The sequence below is a fragment of the Telmatherina bonti genome, assembly GCF_933228915.1.
Source record: "Telmatherina bonti genome assembly, chromosome: 14".
In the NCBI taxonomy this organism is placed as follows: domain Eukaryota; kingdom Metazoa; phylum Chordata; class Actinopteri; order Atheriniformes; family Telmatherinidae; genus Telmatherina; species Telmatherina bonti.
The window spans coordinates 4,223,572-4,239,348 of NC_136612.1; positions in this window are offsets into that span (position 1 = coordinate 4,223,572).

Consider the following 15,777-nt stretch of genomic DNA (forward strand, 5'->3'; position numbering starts at 1 on the left):
TAGCTCATGTATAACTCGTGTATAACTCGTGTAACTCACGTATAACTCATGTATAACTCATATAACTCATGTATAACTCATGTATAGCTCATGTATAGCTCATGTATAACTCGTGCATAACTCGTGTAACTCACGTATAACTCATGTATAACTCATATAACTCACATATAACTCATGTATAACTCATATAACTCATAACTCATGTATAACTCATGTATAACTCATGTATAACTCATGTAGCTCATGTATAACTCATGTATAACTCATATAACTGATATAACTCATGTATAACTCATGTATAACTCATGTATAGCTCATGTATAGCTCATGTATAACTCGTGTATAACTCGTGTAACTCACGTATAACTCATGTATACCTCATGTAACTCATGTATAACTCATGTATAACTCATATAACTCATGTATAACTCATGTATAACTCATGTATAACTCATGTATAGCTCATGTATAGTTCATGTATAACTCGTGTATAACTCGTGTAACTCACGTGTAACTCACGTATAACTCATGTATAACTCATGTAACTCATGTATAACTCATGTATAACTCATGTATAACTCATGTATAACTCATGTATAGCTCATGTATAGCTCGTGTATAACTCGTGTATAACTCGTGTAACTCACGTGTAACTCACGTATAACTCATGTATAACTCATGTAACTCATGTATAACTCATGTATAACTCATGTATAGCTCATGTATAACTCGTGTATAACTCATGTAACTCATGTATAACTCACATGTAACTCATGTATAACTCAAGTATAACTCATATAACTCATGTATAACTCATGTAACTCATGTATAACTCATGTATAACTCATGTAACTCATGTATAACTCATGTATAACTCATGTAACTCATGTATAACTCATGTATAACTCATGTATAACTCATGTAACTCATGTATAACTCATGTATAGCTCATGTATAACTCATGTATAGCTCATGTATAAGTCACGTATAACTCATGTATAACTCATGTAACTCATGTATAACTCACATATAACTCATGTATAGCTCATGTATAAATCATGTATAGCTCATGTATAGCTCATGTATAACTCATGTATAACTCGTGTAACTCACGTATAACTCATGTATAACTCATGTAACTCACGTATAACTCATGTATAACTCATGTGACTCACGTATAACTCATGTATAACTCATATAACTCACGTATAACTCATGTAACTCACGTATAACTCGTATAACTCATGTGACTCACGTATAACTCATGTATAACTCATATAACTAATGTATATCTCATGTATAGCTCATGTATAACTCATGTAGAACTCATATAACTCATATATAACTCATGTATAACTCATATGTAACTCATGAAACTCATGTATAACTCATGTATAACTCATGTATAACTCATGAAACTCATGTATAACTCATGTATAACTCATGTATAGCTCATGTATAACTCATGTATAACTCATGTAACTCACGTATAACTCATGTATAACTCATGTAAGTCACGTATAACTCATGTATAACTCATGTGTCTCACGTATAACTCATGTATAACTCATATAACTCATGTATATCTCATGTATAGCTCATGTATAACTCATATAGAACTCATATAACTCATGTATAACTCATGTATAACTCATATGTAACTCATGAAACTCATGTATAACTCATGTATAGCTCATGTATAACTCATGTATAGCTCATGTATAGCTAATGTATAACTCATGTATAACTCATGTATAGCTCATGTATAACTCATGTATAGCTCATGTATAACTCATGTATAACTCATGTATAGCTCATGTATAGCTCATGTGTAACTCGTGTATAACTCGTGTAACTCATGTATAGCTCATGTATAACTCGTGTATAACTCGTGTAACTCACGTATAACTCATGTATAACTCATATAACTCATGTATAACTCATGTATAGCTCATGTATAGCTCATGTATAACTCGTGCATAACTCGTGTAACTCACGTATAACTCATGTATAACTCATATAACTCATATATAACTCATGTATAACTCATGTATAACTCATATAACTCATAACTCATGTATAACTCATGTATAACTCATGTATAGCTCATGTATAGCTCATGTATAACTCGTGTATAACTCGTGTAACTCACGTATAACTCATGTATAACTCATGTAGCTCATGTATAACTCATGTATAACTCATATAACTGATATAACTCATGTATAACTCATGTATAACTCATGTATAGCTCATGTATAGCTCATGTATAACTCGTGCATAACTTGTGTAACTCACGTATAATTCATGTATAATTCATGTAACTCATGTATAACTCATGTATAACTCATATAACTCGTATAACTCATGTATAACTCATGTATAGCTCATGTATAGCTCATGTATAACTCGTGTATAACTCGTGCAACTCACGTATAACTCATGTATACCTCATGTAACTCATGTATAACTCATGTATAACTCATATAACTCATGTATAACTCATGTATAACTCATGTATAACTCATGTATAACTCATGTATAGCTCATGTATAGCTCATGTATAACTCGTGTATAACTCGTGTAACTCACGTGTAACTCACGTATAACTCATGTATAACTCATGTAACTCATGTATAACTCATGTATAACTCATGTATAACTCATGTATAACTCATGTATAGCTCATGTATAGCTCGTGTATAACTCGTGTATAACTCGTGTAACTCACGTGTAACTCACGTATAACTCATGTATAACTCATGTAACTCATGTATAACTCATGTATAACTCATGTATAGCTCATGTATAACTCGTGTATAACTCATGTAACTCATGTATAACTCACATGTAACTCATGTATAACTCATGTATAACTCATATAACTCATGTATAACTCATGTAACTCATGTATAACTCATGTATAACTCATGTAACTCATGTATAACTCATGTATAACTCATGTAACTCATGTATAACTCATGTATAACTCATGTATAACTCATGTAACTCATGTATAACTCATGTATAGCTCATGTATAACTCATGTATAGCTCATGTATAACTCATGTATAGCTCATGTATAGCTCATGTATAACTCATGTAACTCATGTATAACTCACATATAACTCATGTATAGCTCATGTATAACTCATGTATAGCTCATGTATAGCTCATGTATAACTCATGTATAACTCGTGTAACTCACGTATAACTCATGTATAACTCATGTAACTCACGTATAACTCATGTATAACTCATGTGACTCACGTATAACTCATGTATAACTCATATAACTCACGTATAACTCATGTAACTCACGTATAACTCGTATAACTCATGTGACTCACGTATAACTAATGTATAACTCATATAACTCATGTATATCTCATGTATAGCTCATGTATAACTCATGTAGAACTCATATAACTCATGTATAACTCATGTATAACTCATATGTAACTCATGAAACTCATGTATAACTCATGTATAACTCATGTATAACTCATGTATAACTCATATGTAACTCATGAAACTCATGTATAACTCATGTATAACTCATGTATAACTCATGTATAACTCATGAAACTCATGTATAACTCATGTATAACTCATGTATAACTCATGTATAACTCATGTATAACTCATGTATAGCTCATGTATAGCTCGTGTATAACTCGTGTATAACTCGTGTAACTCACGTGTAACTCACGTATAACTCATGTATAACTCATATAACTCATGTATAACTCATGTATAACTCATGTATAGCTCATGTATAACTCGTGTATAACTCATGTAACTCATGTATAACTCACATGTAACTCATGTATAACTCATGTATAACTCATATAACTCATGTATAACTCATGTAACTCATGTATAACTCATGTATAACTCATGTATAACTCATGTAACTCATGTATAACTCATGTATAACTCATGTATAACTCATGTAACTCATGTATAACTCATGTATAGCTCATGTATAACTCATGTATAGCTCATGTATAACTCATGTATAGCTCATGTATAGCTCATGTATAACCCGTGTATAACTTGTGTAACTCACGTATAACTCATGTATAACTCATGTAACTCATGTATAACTCACATATAACTCATGTATAGCTCATGTATAACTCATGTATAGCTCATGTATAGCTCATGTATAACTCATGTATAACTCGTGTAACTCACGTATAACTCATGTATAACTCATGTAACTCACGTATAACTCATGTATAACTCATGTGACTCACGTATAACTCATGTATAACTCATATAACTCACGTATAACTCATGTAACTCACGTATAACTCGTATAACTCATGTGACTCACGTATAACTCATGTATAACTCATATAACTCATTTATATCTCATGTATAGCTCATGTATAACTCATGTAGAACTCATATAACTCATGTATAACTCATATGTAACTCATGAAACTCATGTATAACTCATGTATAACTCATGTTTAACTCATGTATAACTCATATGTAAGTCATGAATCTCATGTATAACTCATGTATAACTCATGTATAACTCATGTATAACTCATGAAACTCATGTATAACTCATGCATAACTCATGTATAGCTCATGTATAACTCATGTATAACTCATGTAACTCACGTATAACTCATGTATAACTCATGTAACTCACGTATAACTCATGTATAACTCATATGCCTCACGTATAACTCATGTATAACTCATATAACTCATGTATATCTCATGTATAGCTCATGTATAACTCATATAGAACTCATATAACTCATGTATAACTCATGTATAACTCATATGTAACTCATGAAACTCATGTATAACTCATGTATAACTCATGTAACTCATGAAACTCATGTATAACTCATGTATAGGTCATGTATAGCTAATGTATAACTCATGTATAACTCATGTATAGCTCATGTATAACTCATGTATAGCTCATGTATAGCTCATGTATAACTCATGTATAGCTCATGTATAGCTCATGTGTAACTCGTGTATAACTCGTGTAACTCACGTATAACTCATGTATAACTCATATAACTCATGTATAACTCATGTATAACTCATGTATAGCTCATGTATAACTCGTGTATAACTCGTGTAACTCACGTATAACTCATGTATAACTCATATAACTCATGTATAACTCATGTATAGCTCATGTATAGCTCATGTATAACTCGTGCATAACTCGTGTAACTCACGTATAACTCATGTATAACTCATATAACTCATATATAACTCATGTATAACTCATGTATAACTCTAATAACTCATAACTCATGTATAACTCATGTATAACTCATGTATAGCTCATGTATAGCTCATGTATAACTCGTGTATAACTCGTGTAACTCACGTATAACTCATGTATAACTCATGTAGCTCATGTATAACTCATGTATAACTCATATAACTGATATAACTCATGTATAACTCATGTATAACTCATGTATAGCTCATGTATAGCTCATGTATAACTCGTGCATAACTTGTGTAACTCACGTATAATTCATGTATAATTCATGTAACTCATGTATAACTCATGTATACTCATATAACTCGTATAACTCATGTATAACTCATGTATAGCTCATGTATAGCTCATGTATAACTCGTGTATAACTCGTGTAACTCACGTATAACTCATGTATACCTCATGTAACTCATGTATAACTCATGTATAACTCATATAACTCATGTATAACTCATGTATAACTCATGTATAACTCATGTATAGCTCATGTATAGCTCATGTATAACTCGTGTATAACTCGTGTAACTCACGTGTAACTCACGTATAACTCATGTATAACTCATGTAACTCATGTATAACTCATGTATAACTCATGTATAACTCATGTATAACTCATGTATAGCTCATGTATAGCTCGTGTATAACTCGTGTATAACTCGTGTAACTCACGTGTAACTCACGTATAACTCATGTATAACTCATGTAACTCATGTATAACTCATGTATAACTCATGTATAGCTCATGTATAACTCGTGTATAACTCATGTAACTCATGTATAACTCACATGTAACTCATGTATAACTCATGTATAACTCATATAACTCATGTATAACTCATGTAACTCATGTATAACTCATGTATAACTCATGTAACTCATGTATAACTCATGTATAACTCATGTAACTCATGCATAACTCATGTATAACTCATGTATAACTCATGTAACTCATGTATAACTCATGTATAGCTCATGTATAACTCATGTATAGCTCATGTATAACTCATGTATAGCTCATGTATAGCTCATGTATAACTCATGTAACTCATGTATAACTCACATATAACTCATGTATAGCTCATGTATAACTCATGTATAGCTCATGTATAACTCATGTATAGCTCATGTATAGCTCATGTATAACTCATGTAACTCATGTATAACTCGTGTAACTCACGTATAACTCATGTATAACTCATGTAACTCACGTATAACTCATGTATAACTCATGTGACTCACGTATAACTCATGTATAACTCATATAACTCACGTATAACTCATGTAACTCACGTATAACTCGTATAACTCATGTGACTCACGTATAACTCATGTATAACTCATCTAACTCATGTATATCTCATGTATAGCTCATGTATAACTCATGTAGAACTCATATAACTCATGTATAACTCATGTATAACTCATATGTAACTCATGAAACTCATGTATAACTCATGTATAACTCATGTATAACTCATATGTAACTCATGAAACTCATGTATAACTCATGTATAACTCATGTATAACTCATGTATAACTCATGAAACTCATGTATAACTCATGTATAACTCATGTATAGCTCATGTATAACTCATGTATAACTCATGTAACTCACGTATAACTCATGTATAACTCATGTAACTCACGTATAACTCATGTATAACTCATGTGTCTCACGTATAACTCATGTATAACTCATATAACTCATGTATATCTCATGTATAGCTCATGTATAACTCATATAGAACTCATATAACTCATGTATAACTCATGTATAACTCATATGTAACTCATGAAACTCATGTATAACTCATGTATAACTCATTTAACTCATGAAACTCATGTATAACTCATGTATAACTCATATATAACTCATGTATAACTCATGTATAGCTCATGTATAACTCATGTAATACTCATGTATAGCTCATGTATAACTCATGTATAGCTCATGTATAACTCATGTATAGCTCATGTATAGCTCATGTAAAACTCTTGTATAGCTCATGTATAGCTCATGTATAACTCGTGTATAACTCGTGTAACTCACGTATAACTCATGTATAACTCATATAACTCATGTATAACTCATGTATAACTCATGTATAGCTCATGTATAACTCGTGTATAACTCGTGTAACTCACGTATAACTCATGTATAACTCATATAACTCATGTATAACTCATGTATAGCTCATGTATAGCTCATGTATAACTCGTGCATAACTCGTGTAACTCACGTATAACTCATGTATAACTTATATAACTCATATATAACTCATGTATAACTCATGTATAACTCATATAACTCATAACTCATGTATAACTCATGTATAACTCATGTATAGCTCATGTATAGCTCATGTATAACTCGTGTATAACTCGTGTAACTCACGTATAACTCATGTATAACTCATGTAGCTCATGTATAACTCATGTATAACTCATATAACTGATATAACTCATGTATAACTCATGTATAACTCATGTATAGCTCATGTATAGCTCATGTATAACTCGTGCATAACTTGTGTAACTCACGTATAATTCATGTATAATTCATGTAACTCATGTATAACTCATGTATAACTCATATAACTCGTATAACTCATGTATAACTCATGTATAGCTCATGTATAGCTCATGTAGAACTCGTGTAACTCACGTGTAACTCACGTATAACTCATGTATAACTCATGTAACTCATGTATAACTCATGTATAACTCATGTATAACTCATGTATAACTCATGTAACTCATGTATAACTCATGTATAGCTCATGTATAACTCATGTATAGCTCATGTATAGCTCATGTATAACTCATGTATAGCTCATGTATAGCTCATGTATAACTCGTGTATAACTCGTGTAACTCACGTATAACTCATGTATAACTCATATAACTCATGTATAACTCATGTATAACTCATGTATAGCTCATGTATAACTCGTGTATAACTCGTGTAACTCACGTATAACTCATGTATAACTCATATAACTCATGTATAACTCATGTATAGCTCATGTATAGCTCATGTATAACTCGTGCATAACTCGTGTAACTCACGTATAACTCATGTATAACTCATATAACTCATATAACTCATGTATAACTCATGTATAACTCATATAACTCATAACTCATGTATAACTCATGTATAACTCATATGTAACTCATGAAACTCATGTATAACTCATGTATAACTCACGTATAACTCATGTATAACTCATATAACTCATGTATAACTCATGTATAGCTCATGTATAGCTCATGTATAACTCGTGCATAACTCGTGTAACTCACGTATAACTCATGTATAACTCATATAACTCATATATAACTCATGTATAACTCATGTATAACTCTAATAACTCATAACTCATGTATAACTCATGTATAACTCATGTATAGCTCATGTATAGCTCATGTATAACTCGTGTATAACTCGTGTAACTCACGTATAACTCATGTATAACTCATGTAGCTCATGTATAACTCATGTATAACTCATATAACTGATATAACTCATGTATAACTCATGTATAACTCATGTATAGCTCATGTATAGCTCATGTATAACTCGTGCATAACTTGTGTAACTCACGTATAATTCATGTATAATTCATGTAACTCATGTATAACTCATGTATACTCATATAACTCGTATAACTCATGTATAACTCATGTATAGCTCATGTATAGCTCATGTATAACTCGTGTATAACTCGTGTAACTCACGTATAACTCATGTATACCTCATGTAACTCATGTATAACTCATGTATAACTCATATAACTCATGTATAACTCATGTATAACTCATGTATAACTCATGTATAGCTCATGTATAGCTCATGTATAACTCGTGTATAACTCGTGTAACTCACGTGTAACTCACGTATAACTCATGTATAACTCATGTAACTCATGTATAACTCATGTATAACTCATGTATAACTCATGTATAACTCATGTATAGCTCATGTATAGCTCGTGTATAACTCGTGTATAACTCGTGTAACTCACGTGTAACTCACGTATAACTCATGTATAACTCATGTAACTCATGTATAACTCATGTATAACTCATATAACTCATGTATAACTCATGTAACTCATGTATAACTCATGTATAACTCATGTAACTCATGTATAACTCATGTATAACTCATGTAACTCATGCATAACTCATGTATAACTCATGTATAACTCATGTAACTCATGTATAACTCATGTATAGCTCATGTATAACTCATGTATAGCTCATGTATAACTCATGTATAGCTCATGTATAGCTCATGTATAACTCATGTAACTCATGTATAACTCACATATAACTCATGTATAGCTCATGTATAACTCATGTATAGCTCATGTATAGCTCATGTATAACCCGTGTATAACTTGTGTAACTCACGTATAACTCATGTATAACTCATGTAACTCATGTATAACTCACATATAACTCATGTATAGCTCATGTATAACTCATGTATAGCTCATGTATAGCTCATGTATAACTCATGTATAACTCGTGTAACTCACGTATAACTCATGTATAACTCATGTAACTCACGTATAACTCATGTATAACTCATGTGACTCACGTATAACTCATGTATAACTCATATAACTCACGTATAACTCATGTAACTCACGTATAACTCGTATAACTCATGTGACTCACGTATAACTCATGTATAACTCATATAACTCATTTATATCTCATGTATAGCTCATGTATAACTCATGTAGAACTCATATAACTCATGTATAACTCATATGTAACTCATGAAACTCATGTATAACTCATGTATAACTCATGTTTAACTCATGTATAACTCATATGTAAGTCATGAATCTCATGTATAACTCATGTATAACTCATGTATAACTCATGTATAACTCATGAAACTCATGTATAACTCATGCATAACTCATGTATAGCTCATGTATAACTCATGTATAACTCATGTAACTCACGTATAACTCATGTATAACTCATGTAACTCACGTATAACTCATGTATAACTCATATGCCTCACGTATAACTCATGTATAACTCATATAACTCATGTATATCTCATGTATAGCTCATGTATAACTCATATAGAACTCATATAACTCATGTATAACTCATGTATAACTCATATGTAACTCATGAAACTCATGTATAACTCATGTATAACTCATGTAACTCATGAAACTCATGTATAACTCATGTATAGGTCATGTATAGCTAATGTATAACTCATGTATAACTCATGTATAGCTCATGTATAACTCATGTATAGCTCATGTATAGCTCATGTATAACTCATGTATAGCTCATGTATAGCTCATGTGTAACTCGTGTATAACTCGTGTAACTCACGTATAACTCATGTATAACTCATATAACTCATGTATAACTCATGTATAACTCATGTATAGCTCATGTATAACTCGTGTATAACTCGTGTAACTCACGTATAACTCATGTATAACTCATATAACTCATGTATAACTCATGTATAGCTCATGTATAGCTCATGTATAACTCGTGCATAACTCGTGTAACTCACGTATAACTCATGTATAACTCATATAACTCATATATAACTCATGTATAACTCATGTATAACTCTAATAACTCATAACTCATGTATAACTCATGTATAACTCATGTATAGCTCATGTATAGCTCATGTATAACTCGTGTATAACTCGTGTAACTCACGTATAACTCATGTATAACTCATGTAGCTCATGTATAACTCATGTATAACTCATATAACTGATATAACTCATGTATAACTCATGTATAACTCATGTATAGCTCATGTATAGCTCATGTATAACTCGTGCATAACTTGTGTAACTCACGTATAATTCATGTATAATTCATGTAACTCATGTATAACTCATGTATACTCATATAACTCGTATAACTCATGTATAACTCATGTATAGCTCATGTATAGCTCATGTATAACTCGTGTATAACTCGTGTAACTCACGTATAACTCATGTATACCTCATGTAACTCATGTATAACTCATGTATAACTCATATAACTCATGTATAACTCATGTATAACTCATGTATAACTCATGTATAGCTCATGTATAGCTCATGTATAACTCGTGTATAACTCGTGTAACTCACGTGTAACTCACGTATAACTCATGTATAACTCATGTAACTCATGTATAACTCATGTATAACTCATGTATAACTCATGTATAACTCATGTATAGCTCATGTATAGCTCGTGTATAACTCGTGTATAACTCGTGTAACTCACGTGTAACTCACGTATAACTCATGTATAACTCATGTAACTCATGTATAACTCATGTATAACTCATGTATAGCTCATGTATAACTCGTGTATAACTCATGTAACTCATGTATAACTCACATGTAACTCATGTATAACTCATGTATAACTCATATAACTCATGTATAACTCATGTAACTCATGTATAACTCATGTATAACTCATGTAACTCATGTATAACTCATGTATAACTCATGTAACTCATGCATAACTCATGTATAACTCATGTATAACTCATGTAACTCATGTATAACTCATGTATAGCTCATGTATAACTCATGTATAGCTCATGTATAACTCATGTATAGCTCATGTATAGCTCATGTATAACTCATGTAACTCATGTATAACTCACATATAACTCATGTATAGCTCATGTATAACTCATGTATAGCTCATGTATAACTCATGTATAGCTCATGTATAGCTCATGTATAACTCATGTAACTCATGTATAACTCGTGTAACTCACGTATAACTCATGTATAACTCATGTAACTCACGTATAACTCATGTATAACTCATGTGACTCACGTATAACTCATGTATAACTCATATAACTCACGTATAACTCATGTAACTCACGTATAACTCGTATAACTCATCTAACTCATGTATATCTCATGTATAGCTCATGTATAACTCATGTAGAACTCATATAACTCATGTATAACTCATGTATAACTCATATGTAACTCATGAAACTCATGTATAACTCATGTATAACTCATGTATAACTCATATGTAACTCATGAAACTCATGTATAACTCATGTATAACTCATGTATAACTCATGTATAACTCATGAAACTCATGTATAACTCATGTATAACTCATGTATAGCTCATGTATAACTCATGTATAACTCATGTAACTCACGTATAACTCATGTATAACTCATGTAACTCACGTATAACTCATGTATAACTCATGTGTCTCACGTATAACTCATGTATAACTCATATAACTCATGTATATCTCATGTATAGCTCATGTATAACTCATATAGAACTCATATAACTCATGTATAACTCATGTATAACTCATATGTAACTCATGAAACTCATGTATAACTCATGTATAACTCATTTAACTCATGAAACTCATGTATAACTCATGTATAACTCATATATAACTCATGTATAACTCATGTATAGCTCATGTATAACTCATGTAATACTCATGTATAGCTCATGTATAACTCATGTATAGCTCATGTATAACTCATGTATAGCTCATGTATAGCTCATGTATAACTCATGTATAGCTCATGTATAGCTCATGTATAACTCGTGTATAACTCGTGTAACTCACGTATAACTCATGTATAACTCATATAACTCATGTATAACTCATGTATAACTCATGTATAGCTCATGTATAACTCGTGTATAACTCGTGTAACTCACGTATAACTCATGTATAACTCATATAACTCATGTATAACTCATGTATAGCTCATGTATAGCTCATGTATAACTCGTGCATAACTCGTGTAACTCACGTATAACTCATGTATAACTTATATAACTCATATATAACTCATGTATAACTCATGTATAACTCATATAACTCATAACTCATGTATAACTCATGTATAACTCATGTATAGCTCATGTATAGCTCATGTATAACTCGTGTATAACTCGTGTAACTCACGTATAACTCATGTATAACTCATGTAGCTCATGTATAACTCATGTATAACTCATATAACTGATATAACTCATGTATAACTCATGTATAACTCATGTATAGCTCATGTATAGCTCATGTATAACTCGTGCATAACTTGTGTAACTCACGTATAATTCATGTATAATTCATGTAACTCATGTATAACTCATGTATAACTCATATAACTCGTATAACTCATGTATAACTCATGTATAACTCATGAAACTCATGTATAACTCATGTATAACTCATGTATAGCTCATGTATAACTCATGTATAACTCATGTAACTCACGTATAACTCATGTATAACTCATGTAACTCACGTATAACTCATGTATAACTCATGTGTCTCACGTATAACTCATGTATAACTCATATAACTCATGTATATCTCATGTATAGCTCATGTATAACTCATATAGAACTCATATAACTCATGTATAACTCATGTATAACTCATATGTAACTCATGAAACTCATGTATAACTCATGTATAACTCATTTAACTCATGAAACTCATGTATAACTCATGTATAACTCATATATAACTCATGTATAACTCATGTATAGCTCATGTATAACTCATGTAATACTCATGTATAGCTCATGTATAACTCATGTATAGCTCATGTATAACTCATGTATAGCTCATGTATAGCTCATGTATAACTCATGTATAGCTCATGTATAGCTCATGTATAACTCGTGTATAACTCGTGTAACTCACGTATAACTCATGTATAACTCATATAACTCATGTATAACTCATGTATAACTCATGTATAGCTCATGTATAACTCGTGTATAACTCGTGTAACTCACGTATAACTCATGTATAACTCATATAACTCATGTATAACTCATGTATAGCTCATGTATAGCTCATGTATAACTCGTGCATAACTCGTGTAACTCACGTATAACTCATGTATAACTTATATAACTCATATATAACTCATGTATAACTCATGTATAACTCATATAACTCATAACTCATGTATAACTCATGTATAACTCATGTATAGCTCATGTATAGCTCATGTATAACTCGTGTATAACTCGTGTAACTCACGTATAACTCATGTATAACTCATGTAGCTCATGTATAACTCATGTATAACTCATATAACTGATATAACTCATGTATAACTCATGTATAACTCATGTATAGCTCATGTATAGCTCATGTATAACTCGTGCATAACTTGTGTAACTCACGTATAATTCATGTATAATTCATGTAACTCATGTATAACTCATGTATAACTCATATAACTCGTATAACTCATGTATAACTCATGTATAGCTCATGTATAGCTCATGTAGAACTCGTGTAACTCACGTGTAACTCACGTATAACTCATGTATAACTCATGTAACTCATGTATAACTCATGTATAACTCATGTATAACTCATGTATAACTCATGTAACTCATGTATAACTCATGTATAGCTCATGTATAACTCATGTATAGCTCATGTATAGCTCATGTATAACTCATGTATAGCTCATGTATAGCTCATGTATAACTCGTGTATAACTCGTGTAACTCACGTATAACTCATGTATAACTCATATAACTCATGTATAACTCATGTATAACTCATGTATAGCTCATGTATAACTCGTGTATAACTCGTGTAACTCACGTATAACTCATGTATAACTCATATAACTCATGTATAACTCATGTATAGCTCATGTATAGCTCATGTATAACTCGTGCATAACTCGTGTAACTCACGTATAACTCATGTATAACTCATATAACTCATATAACTCATGTATAACTCATGTATAACTCATATAACTCATAACTCATGTATAACTCATGTATAACTCATATGTAACTCATGAAACTCATGTATAACTCATGTATAACTCACGTATAACTCATGTATAACTCATATAACTCATGTATAACTCATGTATAGCTCATGTATAGCTCATGTATAACTCGTGCATAACTCGTGTAACTCACGTATAACTCATGTATAACTCATATAACTCATATATAACTCATGTATAACTCATGTATAACTCTAATAACTCATAACTCATGTATAACTCATGTATAACTCATGTATAGCTCATGTATAGCTCATGTATAACTCGTGTATAACTCGTGTAACTCACGTATAACTCATGTATAACTCATGTAGCTCATGTATAACTCATGTATAACTCATATAACTGATATAACTCATGTATAACTCATGTATAACTCATGTATAGCTCATGTATAGCTCATGTATAACTCGTGCATAACTTGTGTAACTCACGTATAATTCATGTATAATTCATGTAACTCATGTATAACTCATGTATACTCATATAACTCGTATAACTCATGTATAACTCATGTATAGCTCATGTATAGCTCATGTATAACTCGTGTATAACTCGTGTAACTCACGTATAACTCATGTATACCTCATGTAACTCATGTATAACTCATGTATAACTCATATAACTCATGTATAACTCATGTATAACTCAT